Below are 24,774 nucleotides of genomic sequence, written 5' to 3'. Positions count from 1 at the left end.
TGATTGGCAGTAGATTTTCATGAACGCCAAGGTGCCAGCTCGACGTTCAACCTAGCACGCCCATTTATGCATGTCTTTTGAATGCCCACCCAACCGTGGGGAAGACATGCAGACTCCACACAGAAGGCACTTCCTGCACTCCAGCCGATAATCGAACGGGAGAACCTCTTGCTGTGAGGCAACAACGCTACCGCTGCACCACCGCGGAAGTATAGAAATTACACCAGTTGACATTTATATGTGTCAGACTGACCATAAACCCTCTAAAAGTGTTGTACTAGTAGAAAGACCGTGTATAAATATGAACAGACAAAACATAATAAAAACTGTCAATATTTTTATTTTACCATTTTTTTGGCCCCACTATCTGTCGATAGTTAGCCCCCTGTTGGTCATTCTGCCCATTCATTCTCTATCATGAGGGCAAGTGTCATCATGAGAGATCATAATTTAGACAGCCATTAGGGGTAGTAGTCACATAGCTAGACTTTGTGTGAATGAAAGTAAGTGTTACACCTATAAAAAGATTACCACTGAAAAATGCTCTATTAATGACATTATTCCTATAGAACAACCCTCTGAACTGTCCCTATTTTGGAAGAACATTGCTATTTCAGGTCTGATTTACCCATGAATATGATGTACCTATTTTTAGAAATATTTTGCTATTTTCAGGCTTGATTTAGCCCCTTCACACAATTTTTTGAATCCACCTCATTACACGATTTTGAAGCTGTGTAGTACACAGTAAACCACAGTACATGGCCAGTGTTCATGTGGCTCCAATAATTTAAAGAAAGATGATAAACATCTTGCATCTCCCTTTTTCAGAAGCAAAACAAATTACCTTGTGTGGTAAAATTTTACAATATGCTTCATTAAAATCTGTAGATTTTTACATTGTCTCTTTGATAATGTGTTTATATTTTGGCCTCATTTTTTCACTCTGTTTTTAAACATGTTTCTGTAAGTCAGTGGCTGCTGGTGACTTCAAATCAAAGGGGGCTGCAGGTGACAGCTGAATGGGTGGGGTCAGTGGGAATGGGTGTGGCCAACTAGAAAAGGGGAGGGGCTATGCTCAAAACCAAAACAACTATAACTTTAATTAAATATGCTGCCCTGGGTGCCAATGCCAAACCATCATTATGAGAGTCCAATCAAGACAAAATGAAGTGTAGAAGAAAAAAATATTTCAATGCATTAGCTGCATGACAGCTTACTTAATATATAGATGGAAACAAAAAGGTTGTGAGGCATGAAAAAAGAAATTACTTTTTAAATGCATTACTGGAATGCCAGTCAAAATCAAGTATAAAAAAACAAGCTGCACTCAACTCAAACCACTTCTCCTTGCACTGCAGTTCTAATAAAAGTAGCAAGTAACATGCTGAAAGTAGCAATCCCTGTGATACCCCCACTTGTAAAAATGTTTCTTATCCAAAAAAGACCTGCTGCCTGAGAACAACTATCTACTTGTTTCATGGGGTAAACATGATCAAAGTAAAAAATGAAAAGCAAACAAGAAACAAGCTCAACATACATTGGTTAAAGGATTACTGCACAGGTTATGGACCACACATGATAGACTGGCATTCTGTTTAGTTTGCAGGTAAAGCCTGTATTGATCTTCTTAAAATAATGTAATCCTGTCCTTTATTACAAATGCTGTCATATGCATTTCAATACCAAAGGCTTATAAGTTATCTAGTTATGTAAGTATTCTCTGCATGGCAACAACAGAAAGGCTTTCAATGTTGGCATTTCTTTAACAGTATGCTTATTAAAACTTACTTGCATCTTACAATCTTAGACAAGCTTAACTGATGGTCATTAAAGCATTATTACTTAAACACAGAGCAACAGGCACTTTCTGAATAATAATAAGCACAAATCAACAGTATAAAAATATGACAGAAACCAGAACATTCTGCAAAATCAAGGACAGATAAAAAGCCACTGTAGTACTTGTGTCTACCTTGGATGGGGGGATACTCTGCACATTTATACTGCATAACTGCTCCTTGCCTTGCTTGGATACATCCAGAGTCACTACATGGGAGAGTGGGGTGCAACAAGTATGTCACAATTTGAAATGTCTCTGGCTGACTGTGATGGCCCTGACACATTTGTCATAACTCTCAACCTCAGAGCAAGAAATATGGACAAAGCCATACATAGAAGTGGGACAAAGGCCCAACAATAAGGACAATTTTAAATATTGCTCTTATAAACTTAGAAAGGTAATAGAGTAGTAGGTCTTGCATTAGTATGAATTTTCTGAAGGGTATGAAATCAGAAACTGAAATGTATGTCGTTAATTTCTAGCTTCGGTCTTTAATGATTTGCCACTAATTTGCCAAAAAACACAACTGTATGAAAAATGGACCAAAACCGTGATGCAAAAATATAAAGTTGGCACACAATACAGCTAGGAACCAGTCAAAGAAGGGACACTTTTTAATATTAGTACTGCTAACTTGAGCAGCTGACAAAATAAAAGAATCTACATGCATTTCTGAAATAAAAGTAATCTATAACTGATTATTATAGTTATTTATTAATTGTAAACCCTCCATGTTTTCTTCCAAAATTGCCATTTTGCGGAGGGATTTTTAGGGGAAGAGCAGCATTTTGAGCCAAAATTAGGGACAGTTGAGAGGTTTGGGTATGCCTAATTCTATAAAGCAATTTATTTGCACGTACCTCTCAACCTGTTAATGCAAGAAATCTGGACAAGGCCAAATATATTGAGGGAACATATAAACAGTACTAAAAATTGCTCTTGTATAAACTGAGACAGTTGATAGAATAACAGGTCTTGCTTTAGCATGCATTTTTCTGAAGGTTATGAAGTCTAAAACTCAGTGTCTGTCATTATTTAGGGACTTCATTCCTAAATGATTTGACAGAAAACCACAAATTTTATGAGGAACAAACCAAAAATAAGAAGCAAAAATCTATTAATTCTGCAAACATCTGGACAGCTGAGAGGTATAGTTCAGATGGGGCTGTCTTTGAGTTTGCTGCCCTTCCCCCTCACAAAATCATAGTCGAATGGAGCTGCCCCCCCCCCTGCATCCATTCCAATGAACCATTACTTGGCTATTTCACCCCATTTACCATAAACACTAATGTGCATACTGCTTTACTTCTGCGATGATTTGGACTTCATTTGAAAGTTTTCATTTTGCAATTTACAGCTCAAACACTAATAGATATCTGCTAAACAAAGGAATGCAGTCTCACAATGAAAACAGACTTAGCATTAAAACTTCTCTGCCCTTGAAACTCACATTCACTGAAACAGCATTGAAACCCACATTCAAAGAAAATACATTTTGCCAGTAGCAGATAAAGATTAACTTTGGGTTTATGCTGTTTTCAAATCACAGGCCCCTTGCACACGAAACTTACACATGCTCTTTCATACACCTTCCTGACTGTATTAAATTATATTCCTTGTACAATACAGTACAGTTTTAGAGGGCATTTTAAATTTGTTTTGAACATTTTCCAGTAAACAGTGAAACAAAATGCATGCACCAATAATGACAAAACTGCCCAGTTCAGAACATTTCCATCATAAAAGTCTACACAAACTTCTACAGTCCACCAGTATCAGTACATATGCACAATCTCTGAAGAAGTAAAAGTCATCTAAATAATTCCACATTGAAGAGATCTGTAATGAAGAGGTTGCTGCTAGCAAACAACTTTATATTTCACTGTTTCATCTACAAATAAAGTGCCTGTTGCCCTCGAGGAATAAATTGCCTATCTTACAATAAAAAAATGATAAGCTGGTAATATTGCAATAGGGAATGGATGGCAAATTGAAACAGGTTCATAGTTACTAGGTATCTTCACCAAAAAGGAGAGCAGCATCCACCAACTTTGCAACACAGTACAGTATTAGCAATGCATCTATCTACTGTGGGAGTAGAACCATAGCCTTCCACATCAAAAGACTCAGCATAAGCAGCACTAAACTTTTGCTCTCCTGCAGCTCTCAGCTCCTTGTAAAATCTACTCACTCAGCTGTATCTCTGAACTTTGCAGCACAATAAATCTGGAAAAAGCCAAAATGTATTGTGGGGGCAGGACAAAATCCCAAAAACCAGGGACATATTTTAAACATTGATTGTATAATGTTGGAATGTAGCTAGAGTCAAATGCTGTGTTGCTACCATACATTTCACTGCCAAGTCTTGAACCCATGACCCTGTGCAAAACAGTCAGAGCAACATACCATTATGCCAAATCAGCTGTTTTGTGAAAAAGAGGAAGTCTGAAACTTAAATGGTTACTATTTAGTGAATTCAATTCTCACCATAGCTGTTAATCTTTTAGCGCAAAACACCTGAACAAAGCCAATAATAGGGGAATACAGCCCCCAAACATATTCAGTGAATTTAGTTCTCTCCATAGCTCTCAACCTCTTAGCAGAAAACACCTGGACAAAGCCAGTAATGAGGGAATACAGCCCCCAAACATATTCAGTGAATTCAGTTCTTACCATAGCTCTCAACCTTAGTACAAAAAACCTGTATGAAGCCAATAATGGGGGAATACAGTCGCAAAACATAGGGACAAATTTCAAATATCCATCTTATAAACTTAGAAAATTGCTAGAATAAAAGCTTTTGTGTTACCATGTACTTTCTGAAGAATATTAAGTCTGATATTCAAATGCTTGCCATTTTTATTTAATATTTGTTAACCAGGAAAGTCTGACTTGGAACAAAAGCCAATTTTCAGCAGAGGCCCAGGGAGAAACACTCCAGACAGACACATGCCTTTGTTAGATGGGAGGACACCAGAGGAAACCCACACAAACACAGGGAGAACATGCAGACTCCACACAGAAGGCACCCCAGCCAAGAATCAAACCAGAGAACCTGTAGCTGTTAGGCAACAATGCTATCACTGCACCAATGCACTATTGACTTTGCAAGGACACAAAAATACAGAAACCATAGATTTTATGAGGAATAGAACAGGTATGAGGGGAAACAATTGCAATTTTCTTCACAAATGGTGGTGGGTAGGGAATTCAGGCTCTTGCCACCTGGGTCCAAGGTACAAGGTTCAAGCCTGTTCTCTACCCACCACCATATAGCACTTGGGGCATTTCACACACACACACACACACACACACACACACACACACACACACACACACACACACACACACACACATACACACACACACAGCAAAAAAGTGTCTGTAGCTTCTAAAATACAATCCAAATCCACTGTTTGCAAACTGCACCTGCAATAAACTCTTCATCACACACACAGCACTAAAGTCTCCGTAGCTTCTAAAATGCAATCCAAATCCACCATTTACAAACTGTGCCTGTAATAAACTCCTTGTCCATCTCTGTAGCTTCTAACATAAGATCCACAGCTTCCAAAATAAAATCCACAGCCAGAGAGTAAACTGCAAAATTCCACAGCAGCAGCCGAGTATCAGCTGTCTCCTTTTGCACCGGAATGCTCACTTCCGGTTTGCTGTGCTTGCTCCTTCCTGTTTGAATGTTCCAAGACTGCTGACCTTACAGTCCGATCCCCTTCCAGTCTATGTGGTTAGCACTGCATAGACGTCTGGGGCATCAACAGTCTGTTGCCTTCTTCTTGAATCTGGACTGATAAGGCAGCAGTCTGGATTCACTTTCTATGTGCAGGTTAGGAGGATTAGGACTGTACCATTGTGGTTCACAGCTGGGGGGGGGGGCTGCAGTCCTGCAGTCCAATAGCACAAGCCACCATTGCTGTAAATAGGAAGAGTTCTGTGTTATATGATATTTAAATGTGGTATTTTCACCTGGATAAACTTACTTTTCAAAGGCCTCTGTTCCTGTTATCAATGTCTGCAGGTTGAGAGGTGTGCTATGGAATATGATACACTTTCTGCTAAGATGGCTGATCCTACATTCTTTCAATATCTTACAACAGAATTAAATGCAATGTCTTAATTGATGGCAGAGACCTGCAAGGACTGTTAGACTCGGGCAATATGTTAACACTTGTAAAACATCACTATGTATATAAGAAGAAAACTATTAATAAAAATATAGTAGAAGTAACACATGCCCAAGGTATTAAGAAACAGTATTCCATTACTCAGACAGAAAAACAAATGATGTTTGGGAAGATAATAAATCCAGAAACTGTTGTTCCCAAGTTAACACATGACATGACAATAAGAAATGATTTTCCCGCTTTAAACTGCTGTGTAGGCAGTAAGAAGAAGATGCTCCTTTCGACAGACCACTCTTTCAGTGTGGGGAGAGGAACTAGCAAGTGGATAAATCTACATACCAGGCTGCTGCATTGAGGTATATGAACCCAGCAAAACTCCACGTATACTATGGGAAAACAGTAAACATGCCGAGATTTGGCTGGGGAGAGAGAGGAAGAGTATACACCATTTAAAGAGATATGTCATTGTGTACCTATAACAGTGCAGACTGCAGAATGCAGAAATAGAACCTGTTATAGTAAGGATTTAGCACACTAAAGTATTGTGGCCTGCTGTGGTAGAACAGCCAGTAAGAAGGCCAGGCCCATTAAAACAAAATACATTTTATGCTACAAAATATTGTAGCCTGCTGTGATAGAACAGCTTGTAAAAGCAGACACTATAGAATGTTGGAACTTATAGCAATAACCCATGCTGGGTTTGGGTAGTTCTGGATTTACCTTTGCCAGAATGACCAAACAAAGCCAACTGTAGTTAAAGCAGCATTACCCACACACAGACAAGGGTTATTGCTATTACATAATGACATTATTTAAGAAAAGAGTTACTTACTTTTCTGAAATAATGCCCTTGTATGATGGTTCTGTGGTGCTCTTCCACATTTTTCCCCTAGTATCATGGGATTTCCTGAAGCACTGTGCATGCATATGGGACTTATGTTCCCATGCTAATGAGGTACATCAGTGCTGTGGAAGGAAGCAATGGAGAAAGGAAGATCTCCATTGCTTTTTTTGTTTGTAATAATAAAAAAATGAAATCCAGAGACTTCAAATGTATGAGATAAAAAGACAGGGAAAATATATGGATAATCAGATAAGTTTCTCTAGTTTTGCATAGAGTATTCGATTATCCTTGTATTTTATCTGTCCCCTCTCTTTCATTCCTTTGAAGTCTCTGGATTCCTAAGTTTATTTATTTATGTTTAATTACAAAAAACTAGAATTTCCATATCATATATTAATAGAAGAAAGTCTGGGTGACTGGACATTTTTTCTATTGGTATATGCTCGATTTAGAAATGGCATGCTGGTTGGGCTGATCAATCAACAGGCTCATTTTTGAATGTTAATAGACAGTCATTGTATAATACAAGATATTACAGCCTAAGAGTATTGCAAAGCAGAGAGTGGAAATGTTATTGCAGTCTGGAAATAATACAAAATAGAGAGTGGGAGTATTATTACAGCCAGAAAATGTTGGAAAACTCAAAGCTGAAGTGATTAGCAGAACTGAAAAGAATTAATTGCTCACATGGAGAATATATCCTAAAGAGTGATGCTAGGAATCATATACCACTTCAGATGGATTCCAAAGTTTCTGTCAATCTAAAAAATAAATCTGCAAGAATAGAGAGTTGTAAATCGCAAATGGATGTTGAGAAATAAACACAGAGCAATAATAAAACCTTCATCAGGGTAATGGAAAAGGGAAACATAAAAATAGTCAACTTATAAAATAGTACCCCTATTAAAACAAATATAAGAATATTAAAGAATAAAATTAAAACTGATAAGATTACTTAAGAAAAAATGGCAGAAGATAATGATTAATAAGACAAAGTTCTATAAATACTTGAACTTCATTAGTAATAATGCTCTAACATGAAGTTTGATAGAAGTTCAGGGTACAGTTGTAAGTGAACATAAAGCAATTTCAGACATATTTAATATTACTTTACTAATAATCAGTTGGGCACAGTAAATAATATGAAACATGCTTTAATTATAGATGAAGCCTACATGAATCCATATCCAATAATATCTCATGATACTGTCAAATCAGCACTTCATAAGATTAAAAAAAAATAAACCTACCGTGATCGGTCCTGATAACATACCTGTTATTCTCCTTGTGAATATGAGGGATAATTTAGAACCTATACAAGCCACAATAGTTAATAAATATGTATTAATAGGAACTGTCCCGTTTTCTTGAAAATAATGTCTAGTCACACCAGTATATAACAAGGGCAGTAAACTGGATGGGCAAAATTATTGTCCTGTTAGTTTAACATGTTTATTAGGCAAGTGCTTTGAAAGATGTCTTACCCATATTGTAGATAAAGAAATAATTTTTAAATAGCAAAATGTCTTTCAGCATAGATTTATTCATTGGTGTTCTACTTTAACTAATCCAATAGGATTTTATGATGAGATTGCTAATGCCACTTAGGTTTAAGTGTTGGTGTAATGTATTCAGACTTAACAAAGGTTTTTGATCTTTTGCACTCTGTGATCTATGGAATATCAAATAATTTTGCAAATCAATTCTTATCTGATCAGATGGATAAGCAACTGGTTATTGGGCAGAACTGAGAGAGTTATGATTCAAGCTACTAAGTATGAGCTCACCAAAATTAGAACAGGGGATTCACATGCTTCGGTATTAGGTCTTATATTATTTAATATTGTATTTAATATTATACCAAAGAAAACTCTGCTGGATCTCAAAGTATGCCGATGAGTGTAAGATTGGATTCTTTGCAAGTGGCATGGAAGATTCTGATGTCATTAATTGTTATATATCAAAAATGTGAATTGACTTAGAATCTTGATTTACAGTTCAGTCAGAATAAGTGTAATGTTATGATTTTTGTTAAACCAGATAAAAATATTCAATAAATATTTCCTCATTAGTTTTATCTGAAGTTAGTAGTTATAAATATTTGGGAATTACAATTTCTAATTAATTCTCGTTTGGAGAACACATTGAGACTGTTCGATGCAGTATGTTGAAGAAAATGGGTTTTATTTTTAAAAATATTATAATTAGTGAAGAAATATGCATGGTAATCTTGTACTAAACTTACGTTAGACTAATTATAGAGTACAGTATAACAGTGTTTTCTGTTTATATAGTGTAGGTCAACTTAATATTTTGGAGAAAGTTCAAAAGAGGTTTACCAAAATAATAACTAACTTTAAGGAAATAGATTAGAAATAGGTGAAGGGTCTTAAATTTATACACTATCCATTACAGGCATATATGTGCTAAGTTAATACTTGCCTGTAAGGTCTGTTATTATCTTTAGTTACAGCCAATTTTAATGTTAATGTTTATGCTTCTACTATACCACATAAGCATAACTTAAAATGTCATATTCTTATCTTGAGAAGAACACTTAAGAATTCTTATATAAGTAATGGTTATGCTATGGAGCAGGATTCCGGATTCAGTGAAAATGGCTAAGAATATTGACACTTTTATAATCAATTATTGGAACCATGGATGGGAGAAAGAGCTTATGACCCTAAAAATCAGGAGAAAATGTTCCTTGGTGGTGATTTGGCATGAGCACTTATATTAACTTATGAACTTACTTGGCTGACATTTTAAATCCATTTCTGTCATAGAAACCTCAAATACGGGAATGATCTAGGCTGCATGTATCTTTAAGTAAAGAGAAAAGTAAAACCAAAGATAAATTATGTTCTGACACACCTAGAAAAGAAAAAAATAAGTTGAGAGGGGAGTGTTCCATCACACTGAGGCAGAAAGGGAGCAATCTAAAGAAGAAAAATAAACTGAGAGGGTGGTACTAGGACACACTGAGTCAGAGGAAAAGCAACATATAGAAAATGGAATCAAGATGGTGGTGTTCACTCATTCTTTGATAGAAAACAACATAATGGAGAAAAAAGAGGATAAGAAAGTATATACTAATGGATGCAATAACTTTTACAGCTCCCTAAAGATATTCCTCTTGAGACAAAATACAACAGCTCTAAGCATAAGGAAGAGAGTTTTATTCATCAAGTTCAGAACAACAGGAAACAAGAAAAGTTAAATAACACAGAGATAGCAACTGACACTTAAGAATACTGATATGCGTTGCCTTTTCTAAGAGAAGAGTTAGACGCTGTGAGCACAGTGCCTGCATTGGTAGGTGAGGAGGCAATACTCCCTACCTCATGTCAAACTTATAACTCAAAGAGATAATGACGAGTGTAAGGTGCACCAAAACCAAATACATGCCAATGTAGAGTCAGACAACTGCTGGCTGTAACCAAAAGAACATGTTTATTCAGTGTTGAGCATTTTCTTCCTTTAAATCGATCAGAACTTTATCGAAACTGAATAAATAGACATCACTTCCTGTTTAAATACAAACAAAAAACACATAACACTTGTTAACAATGAATTAAATAGGCAATATAAATGTGTATCCATCTAAAATCACATATAAGCTGCTATATAAATATCTAAACAAATAAATTAATAAAATAGTTTTAATAAAATTCTAAAAACTAAATAACTGTATAAAACATCCCCAGTAAAATTATGTCCAAACAAATTGTACTGTACAATTCCTAAGAAGTAAAAAAAAAAAAAAAAAAAAACTTGATAGATACATAAACTAATATCTATATTCTTATCACTTGCAGGACAGTGACTCATACCTCTCAGCTGTACAGATTTTTGCAGAATGTCCAGATTTGTTTCTTATTTTAATCTGTTTTTCATAAAACAGTGGTTTTCTGCCAAATCATTTGGAACTCATTACAGACTAAAGTCAGAAAATGATGACAGACATTTGAGCCTGAGACTTCAAAATCATCAGAAAATGTATGATAATGTAAAACCTGCTATTCTATCAATTTTCTGAGTTTGTAAAAGCAATACATAAAACTTGTCCCTATTTTGGGGCCTTTGTCCCCCCATTATTTATAGCTTTGTCTAGATTTCTTGAACTAAGAAGTTGAGAGGTATACAGTGACTTCAAGACACACTGAAAAGAAATAACATCATGTAATCGAGGGGGTTCTGCACAAGTAAAAATCTTAACTGAAACATTATTTTTTTATTTCAGTTTTGTTTTCCAAATGACCTCCCCTGGGATCTTTAGGCACCATTTCTTGAATGGTGAATATAAACTCACAATTATCTCTACAGATAAGGATGTGTATATAAATATCATGGTTAGTACATTTTTTTCAAAATATAACATGATCATATAGCCTTTTTCATAAAGGACATTCTGTTTTCCTATGTAAAAATAATAACATTTGATAACATTTAAAACAACTAGCAATATAAACCAACTGCCTAATGAGACAGTTCCCCCCTTCCTTCATTTCTAGGGTTACTTGCAAGATTATGGGTAGGATAAAACCAAGGTATGGAAGACAAATGAGAAATCAGATTGAGGAAAAAAAGTGCTTGGTCCTAGAAATTTTCCCTAAGTGGAAGCAAGAAGTTACACAATGGCAGACATTTGTTCCTGCAGTATCAGATGACAGTCCAGGATCATACCTAAGTTGTTTAGCCACAGACTGATTAAAAAAACTAGTACACTTTGATTTCACAATAAATCATTACAACTGTTCAAAAACTATATGTCAAGTAGGAAGTAATTGAAATCATACCATACAAAGGTACTCCTCAAGGCTTACATGGATCTCTTAAAATTTTGAAATATCTTCTTACAGAGTGAAATGACCTTTCAACCATTTTATTTTGCTACCTGTGGTTCTATTCCTTGACTAGGTTTTAGGTTCACAGGTCCTTACTACAGTACTGATCTGTGAGAATTATAAGATGTCTTGTCCTGCATTCCCATGGTAATTATTAGCCCTTATATTTTGCAATATGAATCTGCAAAGACACTAGTATATACGGAGTACTAAAACAGGGATTAGTTTGTGGTTAACCACCCACTTATCCATTTTATGCTTGACTGCAATAAAAGAAGCACTCTGCTTTATGTGAAGAAACTGCGGTGGTGGTGCTGCGGAAGCATTGTCACCTCATAGCAAGACGTTGTCCCGTTCGATTCTCAGCTAGAGCGTCTTCTGTGTGGAGGCATACGTGAATGGGGCGTGCCTTCGTTGAAGGTTGTGCGTCAGGGCTGGTAACCCGGTACATAAAAATCCACTACCAATTATTAGCGGACCGGAGTTCCGCTGTGGCGACCCCTAACTGGGAAAAGCCGAAAGACACAACAACTCTGCTTTATGTGAAGTGGAAGACAGTTCCATAAAAGCAGTATCTTCTCTGAAACATACGTATCCCTCCAACATATTCTGTTAGTTTTGTAAAAGCTACTAAGGTCTCTTGAGCAGATTTTTATGATACCATTGGGCTTGCAAATCTGTAAGAGGTCTGATACAATAGAGTCTGTTGTCTCTCTATGCATGAGACAGTGGTCGCCTCTCAGTATCCTGTTTGATACTGAGGAAAGAGAGAAGGACATGGCTTTCAGACAGTCTGCATGTTTTTTTATGATTTAGACCCTTGTTTTTTTTTTTTTTTGGGGGGGGGGGTTGAGAAAGCACTATGGTCATTCCAGTTGTGACAAGTATTTGGACAAACACATACTGAAAGGAGCATTATACTCAATGATCAGCCTAATGAATGCTGAGTACAGTGGAATGATTATGTCACTTGAAAATAACTTCCCATACAATAACCCAGAATCAAACTCCAGCCAGGAGAATAAGAGACCAACACACATACTATCAATCACCCTAAATGCCCATATCTCCTTAGAAATTGGTATGTCAAGTAGTTAAAAGTATGGTTATAACATTAAATGCAGTCAACAAATGCCAAGGCCTTCGTATTTCAAATGTTACATCTATGTCTGTACAAATATCACTACAAAACTAATTCTTATAGACCAACTCAGCTAAAAAGATGATGTGTGCACATCCCCTAGCTGGAGGGAAGTTATGCAACATAGTTGTTTTTCCTAGTAGCTCTTTATGTGAAACAGTGAATGGTGATACAACCCCAACAATGATATCTACTCTGCTATACAGGACTACAGCTAACAGTTAATAAACTCAGCAATTAAGCCATGCAATATCAAAGAGATCGAAACACAAAGTTATTCCTAACAATTATCAGTTTAACCCTTATAGTAGGCTATTACCCACCCTAGAGTTCTACACAACAAAATTAATTAGCAGTCCCCACCACGCTGCTAAAATTGCTAGTTGAAGTGTTATATTTTAAAGAACAAAGAAAAAGGTCCACAAATAATTTTTGAATACGCCAAGTTTCAGTCAAAACAGAATGATGTAATAGCTTATCAGTAAGTAAAACAAGTTTTGTATAAAACATTATTGAGCTGCAGTTCAATGTCCACTAAATTCTTATAAATTATGCAACTTCCATTTGTTATCTCATACCTACTGTAGGGAAGACAGGCATTTGTAAGTCCCCAGCACAAACGCTGCTCATATCAAGCTGAAGTCGGAGGTTCTCTGTACTTCACTTTCCAGAAAATTGGCTTTAGAAAGGAAAATAAATATTCACTTTATACAGTCATTGTGCCCTCTTTCCTCCTGGGGGTATAACTATAAATCACCTTTCCTCGGTCATGTGCCACCCTCCCTGTAGGACATGCAAAACCTATAAGTATTAGCACTACAAACACAAATATTTCTAAGGAAATATACTGAAGTGTGAAACTTATTTTAGTACCATTAATGTGTTTTCAGGGGTGGTCTGCACTCTTCGTCTACAATGTGTGGGCTGTGCCCTGATCCTTAGATATACTAAATCTAAAATAACTACACTTTGGTGTAAGTGGAATATATTTTCTTCTGTGGATAGCTCACTGTTTTTCCATTTTAACAACATCGTTTAATTCCCGCCTGATGCATCATGGACAGCTACACTGAATACACCTTGATCATCTTCTTTTCTTCAATAATTCTAGGAGAGGCAACAATTTTTTTTACTGTGCCATTTGCAAAGTCATTGTTGAGGAGAATTGTACGTCCCTGTAATTTTAAATGAAGAGTAAGAATACGCAGCCTGTAAAATTTTACTTTTATCTTGATAATTAAGATGTCAACAAATAATGACTCTTGGGATTGAATTAGCTGAAACTGATGGCTGCTACAAGGAATAATGGGCTGTTATGAAATGTGCCACAGAGATGTTTAAACGTAGCAAGCATGGGAACCAGTCCACCAAAAATTCAGTCACATCTGGTCCTCTGTCTTCTCCACTACTCTAGAACTTTATATGTTGTTATTGAGAGAACTGTTCTTGAAGCATTCAAACTCCTGAAGGAGTACATTATTTTACTTCAGTATAACTTCCAACTGATTCCAAATCCTACACATGCCTGTGGATAGTGGCTGTGGTAGAAGAAACTGCACTCTGAATAATAAGTGAGCATCATTCCTCAAGGCAGGAGACATTGTTTTCCCTGTTGGTCCTCTGTGTTATATGGGAGAGCGAGGTAAAACCATAGAGAAAGGTTATAAATTAATGAACTTTAAAAGGATACCATCACAACCTTTTGAGTCTGATCCTTTTGTTTTTTGCTATGACCTTCATGACAGCCTGAGTACAAAATAATTTCAGATGACATACCTCTCAACCTCTTAAACCAAGAAATCTGTACAGAGCCATAAATAAAAGTGGGATAAAGGCCCAAAAATAGGGAAAATTTTTAAATATTCCTCTTATAAACTTAGAAAGTTGATAAAATAACAGGTTTTGCATTAGCATCCATTTTCTGAAGGGTATAAATTCTGAAACTCTAATGTTGGTCATTATTTTCTAACTTCACTCTTTAATGATTTGCCACTTATTTGCCAGAAAACCATCATTTTAAGAAAAATGGACCAAAAATACGAGGCAAAAATCTGGACATTCTGCGAAAATCTGTACAGTTGAGAAGTATGAGAGTGTGGATGTTATGTATTGCCGAAGCAGGGTTAACATGATTTGCCTGCTTAGAATGAATTGTTTGAAGTAGTTTTTTAATAGTTTAGTAGTGTGTGTGTCTGAAGCACTGAGAACTCTTGATGGTGAGTGGTGTTTGTCAGTATTTAGAAGTATATTCAAACCTCTACAAAAGGTTGCAGGTGTTAGAACTGCCTGGTTTCAAACAACTGTATTTAAATTGTTTTATGCATTATTCACAGCTGTTATAAATTTATCTCTGCCCTCAAAAATTCTTCCTGGGAACATCTCAAACAACAGCCCCTAGATGAGGCAGTAGTCTGCTTCAACAACACCTTCCTTGAGATTCTCAACACCCATGCCCCATCTAGAAACATTAGAGTCATATCCAATTACACACCCTGGTTAACCAAAGAAACTAGAGCAGTACTCAAAGACAGAAGCAAGGCCTTGTTACAGTTCCATAAGAACAAAACCAGCACTACTAAACAGCATTTCCTAGAACTATGAAACAAAGTTAAAAAATTCATAAAAACTGACAAATCCAACTAGTCCCATGACATCCAAACCAGACATCAGCATAACCCACAAAAAGTCTGGGCTGCAGTAAACAACCTATTGCAACCAGGAAAAAATACTACCCCAACACCAAAAACAGCTGACAACTGTGGAAACGTGGCCACCAAGTTCAACACCTACTTCACAGAATCCATGTAAAACCTTAGCCAACAAGCAGAATAACACTAACTCTATCCCCCGAAACAAACCCCAATATCCCCCTCAAAATAGCACAAACTTCTTCAAACTAAACCCAGTCCCCATCTATTACATCAGAAAACTACTTAAAAAACTAAAACCAACCACTTTAGCTGCTGATAATCTCCCTACGGATTATCTACAAATAGCATCAGAAGCTATCTCCTACCCAATAACCATACTTATAAATAGATCAATAACAGAAGCATATATCTCCACTATTTGGAAAATCTCTCACATTTCGCCTCTGCACAGAGGTGGTAGCTCCTGTGAACTAACTAATTATTGTCCCATTGCCATCCTCTCCCCTGTCTAAAATCCTGGAAAGAGTAGTACACTCCCAACTCATGGAATACTTACTGTCTCGCAATCTCTTATCCCATACCCAACATAGTTTCTGTTCTACAGATAGCATCACAATAGCCCTACTATACTTCACAAACATAGTTAATCAGCACAGAAACAACTCCCAATTTGTATCAGCCATATTCCTAAACCTGTCAAAGGCCTTCAACATGGTCAATCACACCAAACTCATTAACGTTCTCTCCTTCCACAACCTCAGTGATACAGCTATAGCCTGGTTTCAAAGCTACTTAACAGATCGACAACAAACCATTTGTTGGCAACAGTCCCTGTCAGCCCTCCTACCAGTCACCTTAGGGGTACCACAAGGCTCCATCCTTGGACCCCTTCTTTTCTCACTATTTACCAATCGCCTTCACTCAGCCACTCCCCATGCCAATGTGATTCAACATGGTGATGACTCCACTCTGATCTGCTCTGTTTCTACCCACAATGATCTTCAACCCATCACCCAGGACTCCTTCCTATCTATTGAAATGTGGTTAACAAACTCCCAACTTATATTAAATCCCAATAAAACTAAACATATGCTCTTCTACCCCACTAGAAATACTTCTTGTTCCACAACCTTTCACATCTTCTCTAAAACGAAAACCATGATCACTCCTACCCCCTGTACAAAACTGCTAGTCATTATAATCGATAATAACCTGAAATTTGACCTCCACATAGACCAAGCCATCAAAAATGTTCACAAGAAACTTGGCCTCCTATATAGGAATAAACAATTTCTAACAAGTAGCACAAAAATCATAATTGCTAGAACACACCTACTATCAATACTCCTTCCTATATGCATCCTCATTTCTAACAAACCTCCATAAAAATGACCTTGCCAAGCCTGAAACCTGCTATAACAAAATCTCCAAATTTGCCACTAATGCTTCCTTTAAGTCTTATCACTGTCTATCAGTCAAGCAGCTTGATTGGCTAGAACTCCCTTTACTCCTTCAGTTTAATCACCTAACCTTAGCTCATAAAATTCTCCACCACCCAGAAAAGACCCCTGCCCTGAAAGACATTATTCAACCATACTATGCATCTAGATCCTTTTGATCAAACAATAATCTTCTCCTCCAAGTTACCAAAGCAAAAAACTCAGCAGGTGACGCCCTCTTCTCCAATTATATTTCCAAGCTTTGGAGCTGTCTGCCTAACCCACTAGTGACCACTTCCACATCTAAACAGTTTAAAAAACTTCTAAAAACCCAACTTGCTATCTCCTGGCTCTGCTCCTGTTACAGTCAAGGTTAGACCCCCCCCCCAAACCACCATTCCCACCCTCCTTCACTACTGCACTAGACCACTTCCTGAAACATTAAACTCATTCCCTTAACTCCTTGTAGATTTTTATGTCAAATTGATCACTATCAATTTCTAATGTCTCTGTTCAAATGTATAGGTCTCTGTTCAAAGTTATATGCACTGAACAGAAGTACAAACCCTCATAATGTATTAAATGTTCTTGCTATAGTTCCTATTTTTTAATTCCTAAGAAACTATTAATGTTCTAAAGTTATGTATCAAATTATTGTTTTTAAAATTGTGTTCTATTATACTATGTACTGTATGACACTGGAACTTTTCTCCCCGGGCCTCCACTGAAAAAGGGCACATGTCCAGCTGGACTTTCCCAGTAAACAAATGTAAAATAAATAAATAAAAAAATAAAATGTCCTTGATGTGTCAGCCATGCTGTAAGATGAAATGGGCTTTGTTTCTGAGGTATTATGTGTAAGTTTGAATATTTTTATTAAGAATATTAGTTCTGGAGACATTTGAAGGATGCTGGCTTGTTTCACTGAAAACCATCCCCAGGATTCACTAATCTTCCGTGTAAGACTAAATTAGTCTTACACTGAAGAGTCAGTCAAAGAGTAAGACGACAGCGCGCCATGCATATTAATGAGGACGAGTGTAGGGAGCGTGTCAGACTGCCGATCAGTCCAAAAATCCACACCCCTTTAAGTTTGAAACTCGGGAAATGTCTAGTTACATGAGCGAGTCCGCTCACATGTGTACATTCTACCACTACACTCCCCCATATAGTAAACCCCGTACAAATATAAAAAGTAAAAGAAATGTTTTTTTTTTTTTAAATTTCCGATATAGCTGCCCGTATTTGTGCGTGTTTGCGCGGATTTGCCCATTGCTTAGCTACAGGTAGCAGTTTAGACACCAAAGAGGATAATAAGAAAAATATATGCAAATTAAGTGAAATAGCAATAGCATAGTAGTTAGAGCCTTCACACAAAGAGGAGGCATTCCCGGTTCGAGTCCCACCACTACACTTTCCATTTTCTGTTGGAAATCTGTATACAAAAATATTTCCTGACATGTATTATGTAAAGTTTTGTAAAAAGCATTGAAATGTTATATGTAGTAGTGAACAAATTATATATATAGGAAGGTGAAATGGTTATGCATACTGATGCATGAGTAACTTATTTTAAGCAATGTAAAGCACTGCTAAGCATATTTTACAGTATTGAGCATATTTATATTTAAGTGCTCGTAGCTGAGCACTGCGTTAACTAGCACAATGTCTTTGTGCGGAGCTGCGCATTGCACAAACTAGAGCAAACAGAACGTTTGTGCGTAGCTGCGCACTGCACTAACCAGCACGTTGGGCAACGTCAGGCAACATCGAGCAACGCTGAGAAAAGTTGGGCAAAGTTGAGCAAAGTCAGCTAAACATGGCCACACCTCCTTCACTGTACCTTAATCATTCAGGTCTGGCCAGTAGGAAAATAAAAAACAGTGACAGGGCTCGAATTCGGGATACTGTACACTATAGTCACAGTACATAACCACTAAGCCATGACAGCATTTCATAACCATACACTTTCAACAGACACATACCCATCTAAGGAATATTAAACATTGTTAACATCAGCTAAGCAGGTGTACCTACAGCTGAGTTTTTTCAAAACTGGCCAATCACAAATAATTGCGGGAAATGAGGCATATTTAAGCTCCACAGATGGGAATACTTGCCATAACTGGTTGTAGCTCCCTTCTGCAGTCAGCAGGGCCGGTGTTGGAGAAGGCATTCAATTTAAAGCGCAATGTTGGGGCATTGAGGAGACCAAAGTAATGGTTTGGCTCCTTGTCCACAATCATGAGGAAAGACTCCTGCAGGGCAAGTACCAGGGCACCCAATACAAAATGGAGGCTTGAAACTGTCTAGCTCATGATCTCACCAGTGCCACTGGCGTTCCTCGGATTGGTGAGCAGGTCAGGCACCATTAGTCTGACCTGAAGCAACGTAAGGAGGATCAACTGGACCAGTGGATCCAGGAGGCCCGTGGGATGGCAAATGCCCCACTACTGAGTAAGTAGCCATTGTATTAAGTATTTAAGAATTGCTATTCTTGTCTATACTATGGATAGGTATGTCTCATTATCACTGCATTTACTTCACAGCTGCAGGTGTCTGGGCTATGAATCAGCAAGACCATGAAGATAGGCTGCAAAGGCTGCATCACCAGGCAGGTTAGTAATTATTCTACATGTACTGTTACATAAAATAAATGAGAGAGCCTTCAAAAAAGTGTTTTAACCCAATAAATAAAGGTATAATAATTTAATAATTATTCTGCATGTACTGTTATATAAAATAAATGAGAGAGCCTTCAAAAAAGTGTTTTAACCCAATAAATAAAGGTATAATAATTCTTTAATAATTATTCCGCATGTACTGTTATATAAAATAAATGAAAGAGCCATCAAAAAAGTGTTTTAACCCAATAAATAAAGGTGTAATAATTCTTTAATAAAGGTATAATTCCTGGAGTGCGTCTGTGTGATTTTCTTTGATATGTTGCTGTACTGTTGCATTTTAGAAATAGTACTGCTGTATTAAGCCGTGTTAGTTAACCCACACTTGGGTAGGCCCATATAAAGTGGATGAAGGGAGTGCCAGTAGCTTTTATGCATATTCACAGCCCTTAACTGTTGGTTCATGCCCAGAATGTACAGGTTAATCTGGCACATGAGTAGCTTGGTATTGTGTTCCCCAGAAATGTCAGTGTGCTGCCAGAAATGTAGGGAGCTGTTAACATATAACTGATAATTTCACCTGAACATATCTAGATAATTATATGAAAGTAGAGCTGTCAGTGTACCATCTCAGCAGTAGTGTGTGTGAACAACTCTCAAAATATGTAGCAGTAACATCTGCATCCCGGACAGTTTGTATGTCAGATACAGCTCATGTATGTAATGATCTAGCAAAATCCAATTGCACAATAGAAGGACATTGGGTAGTGTAATAATACATGTAAGGGACATATAACTGCAGTTAATAAGAATGTAGTGTAAACTAGAAGGATATATAAGTTGTTAATTGAGCTATATTTTCCACCCTACTGTATGTGAATAAAAAATCAAATCCCACACCTCAATGGATATGTCTAATCTCAAAACATTTGTTGGGACATATGTCATATTGGTTTATAAATATTTGCATTCATTTCTATGCATGTGCCCTGTTCAGATACCACAATATTGGTCGCCTGTTGCCATAAATTAAACTTGCATGCTGTTGTAATGTCCACTATTGTTCTATATATGCATGTGTTATGCTTGCTTTTCAACTGTTGAAACTCTGGTGTGTTGGGTTAATGGGAATATTTCTGCATGCTGTTATAACTAACTGGGAATGCTGTTGACTGTTACTAACCCATATCTTTATTAAATTCTCCAAAACATGGTTAATATGGGAAGGCCAGTCCCAGCGGACCCACCTGTCCCACCTCAGCTGGCCATGGCACCAGGCACCAGCAGGTCCGGTGCCCAGCCTGGGACCTCCTCTTCCATTGGCCCTGTGCCACCTTCAGGTGGAAGCACTGCAGGGAATGGGGCTTGGCCCCCCCATGTAAGCATGGGCGGAGGAAGGCCACCTATCACCCTTCAAATGGTCTGGGCTGTAGTGCATAGAGAGATTGAGCGTTCTGTTGCAGAACCTCTACACCAGCTTGAGGCATGAGTGGCGCAACTCCCGGGTCAGCCTGCCCCTCCTACACAGCCCCCAGCACAGCCACCCTCTGGGCTGTGAAGGTGCAGTGGTGACTGCCCATGGGTGGGGATCTCAGTTCCACTGTTGCCATCTGTGGGCTCATGGGCTTGCGATTTCTAAACATCCCTCCCCGTCAATGGTGTTCACCCACCACATGTGTCATATATATGCATCTTGTTTGTCTTGTCTGTTTACCTCAACAACCTTCCTCCCCAAATATACCTACTTCCCCTACCCCACATTCCATTCTCACCTGAAAAAAAAGGGCAATCTGCTCCCCAAAAAAAAAAAATTACGCCCCATACATAGCTGCCCATTTTGCACATATGTCCCCTGGACACATAAAATGTAATTTAATTGGCATTACAACATACTTTGTTGTCCTCACCCCTCTCTCAGGGGTTGAAGGCTTCATATTTACCTCCAAATTTATTCCATATGCACAGCTGTTGCTGTTAAAGAAATGAGCAGCTATGGACCTTCCCTACACCCATCCTGCACATCCTGATCTAGTTTCCCTACTGTCTTTCCCTCTTTGTGCCCCTTTTTCACCACTTTCCTATCTCCCCATTTTCTTTTCTATCAATGAAATGAGCGCGGGGGTTAGCGGGAGTAAGCACTATTAAGCAGTAGTTAGCGGGTTTGCGCGAGTTTGCACTTTGCTAAGCAATGTGCAGCAATGCGCAAACCCGCTTACAACTGCTTAAAAGTGCTTTAGTCACTCTGTATGTGAGGGCCCTTGTTCTGCTCAGTAGCAAAATAAAACACCTCTGTCAGTCTCGAACCCTGTGCACACTACACTGCATAAAGTACCACTAAGCCACGGTAGATATACAACAAGTTGTTGCTGAAATAAATATATCATGCATCAGAATGAGTGAATGTAAAGGAAAAATAGGAATGCCATACCACACAACTTGTTCTGAGGATCTTCACCAACAGTTGTTGTGGGATTACATTACATGACTGTGATGAGAAGCAGCCATTCTAGCAGGAAATAATGTTACACCATCACTTTACAACCCCCACACAGTATCATAGCAGGACAAACAATGGCAGATCTGTTTAGGGCATAGGCCATACCTCCCAACTGTCCCTAATTTTCAGGGATGTCCCTGATTTTGAAACAAAATTTAGCGCTGTCCCTCTGAATCCCTCCGAAAACTACTGACTTTGGCCAGACAGGTGGTGAATTACACGTAATGAGTAATGACAATAATTAAGGGTTAGACACTTATTTTACTTCAGAAAAGGTGTATTAATCCATATGCTCTGGTTCTCTCAAAGTCTCAACTTAATGGCACTAATATGTTAAAGGTGTCCCTGACTTTTTCTCTACTTTTCCCTGAGTTTGTTCAAATATGTACCTGAGTGTTTGAGAGGTCTGGCACAGGCAGAAACACAGAGGCATAGCAGCCTTTCTGCTGTTACACACTGTGCAAATAGCTTTGGAAGGAGTTCCGGAAACATACCCTTATGTAGGAATACAACACTGAAATACAAAAGGTTGTAGCCATGTACTGGTAGCAACCAACTGTAACAATGCCATTGCTCTAGTGCTGAAAAGACCTGTGTGGTGCACAGACAAAGAATAACAGGCTAATCTCTGACTACCATGTGGCTAGGTCCACAGATGGGAGTTACGCAGACATACTACTTGCCTTGATAAATTAACATGTACACAGCAACCCTGTAAGTCCAGCAAGATAATATTCACACAATAATACGTATGCTCTCTGTACTTCTGCACCCCTACCCGAATGTAGAATATACCTGTGTGTGCAGGGTCTACCAAGGATGTAGGTAAGCATACTCACAGTACTGAAATGTGTCCAGTTTTCTTGAGCAGCTTGTACTAATGTCAACACTAAAAAAGCACAAACTGTTTAGAACTGAGTAAATTAATATTCACAGTATAGCAGTTCACAAACAATTCTTGTGCCAAATGAATACATCTCAATAACTAGCTTTGTATGGTAGTTAATTGTAAAATTTGAAAATAAAGTACATCCTTCCATGTATCTTGGGTTAGCATTTTGAGGGGTGAGTACATTTCTACACTGACAAGTGTGTACTGGAAGCAGCAACATTTAGGTCTGAGTACAAAATGTAAATCACTGGCTACACCCCTGGCTTCTGATATAAGAACTATACCAACCTTCTGTCTTAAACAATGATGTCCACAGCAAACAAGGATGATCTCCATCTTGGAAAGCTGAAAGGGCCACGCCTACCTGAGTTAGCAATTTATAGTACTGGGTTGCTATGACAGTGATTACTGCAATTACTACACAGCAGGCTGCATGCAATTAGCAAATGGTGGCCACTAATTTGTGCAGAGGCCATCATATGATCATGTGCAAATACCTACAAAAGCAGGCTGCAATCGCTGCCAACAAACTCAGTCACTCTATTGCAGAGACTGACAGACAGAGAGAGAGAGAAAAGGAAAAAGAAAAAGAAATAATACCAAATCATACAAAGGAAAGGTATGTGACACATATGTATTTACTGGCATGTAGTAGATGTTTTTGAAGAGTAGTCTACATAATGTGAACCATTCATATGTGGCAGCAGTACTTATCTATGCACAGATGTCCTGCTTCACTACTGCTATGGACAATACAGTGTGTACCTGTGGGTAATGGGGCATACCTGTGAAATGGGTAGCTCAGCATTAAATGTCAAAGATCTGATCCATGTTATTTGTGTTCTGTACAGTAGTGTGGCCAATGGCTGTTGGGGGGATTAGCGCTGCCATTATATAAACATGGGTGTGACAGAACAACACACGCATGATAGACATATTAAAGTGTAGCTTAGCACTGGCAACTGCTGTAGCAGTCTCGTATGCTTATCTAGCATTTGTAGCTATATATACCCCCTCTAATGTTAGTGTGTATTCACATGTGACACCTGTTTGTGTTGGAGCAAGGCCCTACAGTTCAGCCGTGAGGTCCAGGGACTTACAACAGTGTGGACCTTGTGTGTGTATGCTGCACACATACGGAGAAATATATATGTGTCATATATATTCACATCTGTATATGTGCATAGAGCAAGGGACATATTGCAACTGTTTGTGAAAGGTGGAGATATATATCTTGGTGAAGGTTAGTAGGCGCATATTTGTATGTAGGTTTTAGTGTGTGACAAACAAGACAGCATACAGTGCTGGTATATGACATGTGGTGGTTAAACAGTGTGGGTGGTTTGTTCAGTTTGCAATGTTGAAGCCAGTGAGGCCTGCTAAAGCTACCTGGGCTGTGAACACTTTCAATGCATTTATCACAAGACTATGCAATATTATTACATTACTGTACACCTTACATCCTTTGTATAATTGATATTCGCACTATGAAAGGTAAAATGTATATGTGCCTACATATATATGTATATGTACACCAATGGATGTGTATATGTATATATATATACATATATATATATAGAGAGAGAGTCATATATACTCATACACACCTACATCTACTTGTTGCAATAGCTTCTCTGTATTGTTGACTGAATGTGATGGTCAATGTGTTTGTGAATACGTCAAAGATATGTATTTGTGGGATAGCTTAGTGGGAAACTCTTTATGTCATGGTATTATGGGTCCTTGCTTTGATCCCAGCAAAAGCTGTGTAATCTGTTGCTAGGCAGAAAAAGTGCTATAGCATACAGTGTGATTAAGTCCCTTGGTTTTAACTAAGGTGTGTTTTTGTTG

This window comes from Protopterus annectens, chromosome 2.part1, assembly GCF_019279795.1.
Source record: "Protopterus annectens isolate FY-2018-M chromosome 2.part1, PAN1.0, whole genome shotgun sequence".
NCBI lineage: Eukaryota > Metazoa > Chordata > Ceratodontiformes > Protopteridae > Protopterus > Protopterus annectens.
The sequence above is the reverse complement of the archived record's forward strand: the minus strand, read 5'-3'. Positions refer to the sequence as shown.